Genomic DNA, 6,475 nt, shown 5'->3' on the forward strand with positions numbered 1-6,475 from the left:
ACTCCCTCCGTTTCTAATATAAAGACGGAGAACTAAAATTCTTTAGTCTCAATAGATAGGCATAAAACCAATTCCAATGCGGTTTCTTCCATATTTATCCTTATTAAAGAGTATGACATTAACAAGCTTAGTTAATGTTTTTGGTAATTCCCAAAAAGAATTACACTATTTTAATTTTTTAGTGGGATAAAAACTTTTATTTTATTGATATTTTTCATATTTCCTAGACAAATATATTGGAATTGACGAGGATAAATCAGGCAACATTAGAGAAATTTATAAAAACAAAAAAAAAAATCTTATTCTAAAAGAATTCTATTCTCCGCCTATATATATATAGATGGAGGGAGTAGTTGTTTATAACCGTATATAATACTATAAGCATGTGTACCTACCATATTGGTACCTAACACTCTACAGAACCTATAGGAATTTTTAAGTATATGCGGGGAAGACATGGTTGAACACTATTCTTAGTGATGTCTTTATAGGAGTTAAGAGTCAACTCCTCCAACTCCATTTACATCCTTTCTTTTGTTATTTTTGATTTATCCATATACATCCTCTTTGAATTATCAATAAAGATGTATTTAAATCAATCCAATTCAGTAGCCTCTACCAATGATACAACTATTACGGGATTATCGTCGCCATCATCTTCATCGCCAACAACAGTTAAATATTTACCTGGATTTCCAGGACCGCTTCCTTTCCATCTTGAAACAGGGTTTGTATCACTTATTATTATGTGCTCTGCTCTAGTTTGGGTGTTGTTTTCAATTGTAAGATATTTTTACTGTAACAGTTGTAATAATCTATATGTTTGTGGTAATCACCGTGAATAGGTATATCAGTGTTAATAGTAGTGATGAAGATTCGCCGAGTAATAGCAGTGATGGCGATGAAGATGTTGAGCTGTTCTAATTTTTTGTGAAATCAGAAAGAAAGCCCGAAGAAGATCCTCTTATCTTCTGGTTCAGTGGTGGTCCGCGTTGCTCTAGTCTCACTGGTTTGGCTTTTGAGTAATAGCAGTGGTGGCCTGTAAGCACTGTCTCTCGTTTTCTATGTTGATGAGCTGATATTTTGGTTTTCTCGTTGTACTTATTTTTGGGTCCAATAAACATAGAAATAGATGGATATGTTGGTGGATTGCCAAAATTAGTGTTGAACAGAGACTCATGGACTAAGATTGCCAATATAATCTTTCCCGATGCCCCTGTTTACACTGGATTCTCGTACTCAAAATATTCACCCAATTTATATATCGGAGATAAAGAGTCATCAAAAAGCAGCTATGAGTTTGTGATTAAGGTAACATCGGACTCAGTATTGTTGGATGCTTGATTCAAAAGCAATCACCTATAAACAGCATAGTTAGTTGAAATGTATAACAATTGGATACTATGTATGCAGTGGTTAAATGAGCATCCGGAATTTAAATCCAACCCTCTTTACATTGGTGGTGATTCATATCCGGGCAAGATTGTCCCTGTCGTCGTGCAATATTTAATAAATGGTAACTAGAATCACTCTTTCATATTATAGTGTACTTGTTAATTTAAATTGCATTCCATTTATAATTTTCTTCCGCATAAAAGGTCATCTCAAAGATCATTTTCTTCAGATGAATTTATGTATTTTCAGATAGTAGGAATTACCTATAGATCCTATTATAGTGGTATTAGTTAGTGGCAGGTCCATCCACTAAAGCCCAATAACCAGAGGTCCATAATTAAAAGAAAAATGAAAAATGGACCCAATTTTTTAAGTCCAGGTCCTGTACACGTGCGAAATCAGGTGCGTGAAATTTAAAAATACCACAAATAACCTTTTCTATTTAACAGGTCTATAAATACGAGAAGAACATTACATTTCATATTCGTTTTCTTCTTCTCTTTCTTCTCACTGCTGCTGCGAATCGGTTCTGAACAAATCCAAATTTTATTCTTCAATCTTTCTCGTTTTTATTAAATCATATGGAGATTTTTTTCTTACAATGTTTATTTTAGGGTTTCACGATCTAATCCTTGTTGTGATTGATTACGCTTTTTTATCCCCATATTTGATTTTTTGATTATTTACTAGATCTAGACGAATAATCATATTTTTTGTTCATTTCGTTATTAGATTTACTTATACCACTTCTATTTTGTTGGTTTTAGATGTGTTTCAGTTTGTTTTTGCATATGAAGCAGCAGTACGTATATCCTGTACTGACAGAAACCTAGAAGAAGAAGAAGAAGATGCATCGTTATGATTTACGACGAGAAGATTTGTTTGTGTTTCCAGGTATGTTTTCTAATCATCTTCTTTGATTATTTTGTTCGTTTTTCTTCTTTTGATTTGTTTTTCGATTGTATTATGAAGATCAAATTGATTTTCATGACGTTTTAGGTTTTTAGGTTCGTTACAGTTTGCTACTGTGTACGAACCGACAGTACGTATATGACGTACCGATATAAAATACTTCTGATTTTGTTTTATTCAAAATTTTGCCATTTTTTTGGGTTGATCCATTAGTACGTATTTGTAGTACTGAAATATGTGCTTTGATTCGACTATATTCATGGATTCATCACTTTTTCTTTACATGTAGTTGATTTTTTAGTTCATGAATACGCAGTACGTATATGGCGTACTGATAGAAACTTCTTTTGATTTTATTTTATTCAAAGTTTTGCCACTATTTTTGGGTTCGATCCATGAGTATGTATGTGTAATACTGAAACATGTGCTTTGATTCGGTTATATTCATGGATTCATCACTTCTTCTTTACATGTGGTTGATTTTCTAGTTTATGAATACGCAGTACGTATATGGTGTATTGATAGGAACCTCTTCTGATTTTGTTTTATTCATACTTTTCCCATTGTCTTTGGATTCGATCTATGAGTACGTATGTGTAATACTGAAATATGTGCTTTGATTATGTTATATTCATCAATTCATCAATTCTTCTTTACATGAAGTTGATTTTTAGTTCATGAATACGCAGTACGTATATGGTGTACTGATAGAAACTTCTTATGATTCTGTTGTATTCATAGTTTTGCCACATTTTTATTTCTTTGATCCATGAGTACGTGTGTGAAATACTGAAATATGTGCTAATTTTGTATAGTTTTTCTGTGTTTACAGTGCATATAAAGGTTTTCCTTTATTTTTCCTATGATTTAATAATGTATTAAATAAATATTAGAGATTAATTGGTATGATCCTACAGTATATGTGATGTAAAACGTTTTCTAGTTCATTTATCATTGATTCTAACAAGGAAACTTTGCTGTTTGGGATCTTGAATAATTAGTTATCAGTTCTGCAAGACTCTTATTCATGATATTTGTATCTGTATAACATCTCCTGTAGGTAACTAAACCATGCTTTCATTACAGGTTCATTTAAGAAAGGTCATGCACCGGAATAGGTTCATGAGGCAAAGCTCTGTTGTTCCAGCCATTGTCAACCGTATACGGCGGGATCTGATCCATAATCCTTTACATTTGATATTCTCAGTAGATGTTCTTGGTATGACAAGCTCAACATTGGCTTCTTTAAGTAAAGGCTTTGCTGAGCTGTCAACAGATGGGCAGTTTCTGCAATTACGTATGAAGCAGGTAACTAGTATATTTTGATATTATTCATAGATGAATAAAGGTAACTCGTAATGGGGATTAAATAATGCGTTGTTTCACTGTGGAATCAGGTATGGTCTAGAAGAATAACTGTGGTTGGTGACGGTATTCTTCAAGGAACTGAAGCCCTTGCTCAAGGGTTTGCTTTCGGCGTGTCTGGGGTTGTAACAAAGTCTGTTGAGAATGCAAGGCAAAATGGTCTTCTGGGTTTTGCTCATGGGCTGGGACAAGCTTTCCTAGGGTTCATTGTTCAACCAGTTAGTGGGGCATTGGATTTTTTCTCACTAACAGTAGACGGAATTGGTGCAAGTTGTACTAGGTGCTTAGAAGTCTTTAATAACAAGACCGCCTTCCAAAGAATCAGAAACCCTCGTAAGCAGTGCGTCAGATATGTACTCAAATTTGTAAACAATGTAGCAGATATGTATTCAAATTTGTAAACAGTGTAGCAGTTATGTACTCAAATCTATGGTCCTTTATATGTTTTAATTAAATTTGGACCTCCAGATAAATAAAATTCCGATTTGGTAGAAGTATGTTATTTCACACGTACTTAAACAGTGGGGTATATTAGTCATTTTCATGTTTTCAAATAACTTTGGTCCTTCAAATAAGAGTAAAATCTAGTTGGACCCTGCTATAAATAACCTTATGGGCTTAGGACCAAACAAGAAATTTTCCTTTGAGATATTGAAACCCAAAAGTATCCATTCCTCCACCTCAAGGTAACATATTGACTATGTACAAATAACACTACCTTTAATCGATGAATTATCATTACTATTCAGTTCATGTTTTTCATTGTAATTATTTCGAGGGTTACTTAATTGGAAATCCAATCTCCAATAGACAATTGGAAACTAATGCAGGTGAACCATATGCTTATGGCATGGGTCTTTTATCCTACGAACTATTTGAGGTAACTTGATGCATCAACCATGATTTACATTTTACAATAAAACATTATACATAAAAGCGTCCAAGATTTTTCTTTGTCGTTAACATGGAGAATATTTGAGGGCCGACTGAAATCCAACATATATATGTCTGCAGTCAATGAAGGAGAATTGCCAAGGGAAATATATCAATTTTTATCTGGACAATGTGAATTGCTTAGAGGATCGCCAAAAATTCCATGAGGTAAATAATAAAATGTCTGTCTGTTTGTACGTCTATAAGATCTCTGGGACTTTCTATAATACAGGCATCCATTTGCAGTGTACATTTAATATAAATCCACCACACATTTCGGAGGAAAAGTATTGTGGCAATCTGAAACAAAAGCCCGAACAACCATAATAGACGACGATCCCTGTCAGCAAATGAAGGAGTTATCGCCTCAGAGCCCATTCTTCCTATTCCAGGGTGCCGGGTATACTCTCTTTTGTATCCAACTCTTCAAATTACATATATCAAACCAGCCTACCGATCCATTTTTTTTACATATATGAAAGTTTAGAGTCCAAAAATGAAATTTCCTTACAATTCTCTAGTATCATAATGAAGATCTCATTTCTGGTTATTGGGCAAATGATGATCGTGTTCAAGAGGCTCTCCATGTAAAAAAGGTCGGAGCTTTTTTCCCTTAGTTGCCATGAATTTTTTTTTAAAATTTTCACAAGCAGTTATCCCGGTCTATAGTAATTGAGGTTTTGATGTTTTAACAATGATACAAACAGGAAATGGTTAGGAAATGGATCAGGTGCAACTTAGACGTACCTTATAAAAAGGACATTCTTTGCAGTGTGGGATATTATAAAAATATTAGCACCAAACTTGGTTATAGAGCTCTCATATATAGCGGTGATCATGATTTCATGGTGCCACATGTTTCAACAGAAGCATGGATACGGTCACTGAACTTATCCATTGTCGATGATTGGCCCCCATGGCTCCTGGATGATCAGTTTGCTGGGTTTGTGAACTAAATCATTTCCCTCCAAAAGAAATATACGTTGATGAATTCAGATATGGTTAAACTCGTATTAAGAATTTATTACATAATGTTATTATCTCTTTCTGTCCAGATATACAAGAACATACACAAGTGGTCTGACATATGCGACTTTGAAGGCAAGAAATAATTGTTTTTTTTTTCTTTTGATAAGTAAATTAAAAAATTTATTGATGAAGTGATTGCGTACATGAATTATGGACTAACCAAAACTGACCGAAAAAAAGAGAAAAAGAGGAAAAGCCACCGAGTAACAACCTCAAAAGAAACAAAGCCATAGAACCAACACAACCCGCCTCCAAAAAGCAAGGTAGAAAACCAAAACGAAAAACAACCCAACAAACCCCTTTAAACTTCATACAACAAGCTCATGGTGGTTGAAACAAAACTTCCTTCCAACTAATAGCAAATTGTTCCATAGAAATGCCTCCAAATTGCTATCATAACTACACCATTCTCTTGAAATTGCTTAGATTGACCTTAAGTTAATTTATGTATATTGTTGATTAACTGCAGGGAGCCGGTCACACAGCACCAGAATTCAGATCTAAAGAATGTTATGCCATGTTTGAGCGGTGGATTTCTCATGCTCCTTTATAAATCATGCGGCAACGACAATGACAGCTTATTGATGGCTGTGACAAGAACCAAAAACTAAATCTCACAGCTAATAGCTAGCTCGTATTTATATGTTAGAATTCTTGCGAAGCAGATTAAGAGACATCTCATATGTAACCAAGGGTTTGTTATCCATTTCGGCTCTGTGAGAAATCTCTAAATGTAAATTTGATTATCAAAGAAATTGGCCATTTGAGTCTCAGAAATAGTTCCAGAAATATAAATTTTAGGGCATAGAGTCACTCGTGGGCTCAGGTCTCAAGACTCTCA

At 34.2% G+C, this 6,475-nt stretch overlaps 1 pseudogene; it reads left to right on the forward strand.

Annotated features, from left to right (window-relative positions):
- The first annotated feature begins 584 nt into the window (after positions 1–584).
- LOC113280810 lies at positions 585–6,187 on the forward strand (annotated as a pseudogene).
- The last annotated feature ends 288 nt before the right edge of the window (positions 6,188–6,475 follow it).

The sequence above is a fragment of the Papaver somniferum genome, chromosome 5, assembly GCF_003573695.1.
Source record: "Papaver somniferum cultivar HN1 chromosome 5, ASM357369v1, whole genome shotgun sequence".
Taxonomy (NCBI): domain Eukaryota; kingdom Viridiplantae; phylum Streptophyta; class Magnoliopsida; order Ranunculales; family Papaveraceae; genus Papaver; species Papaver somniferum.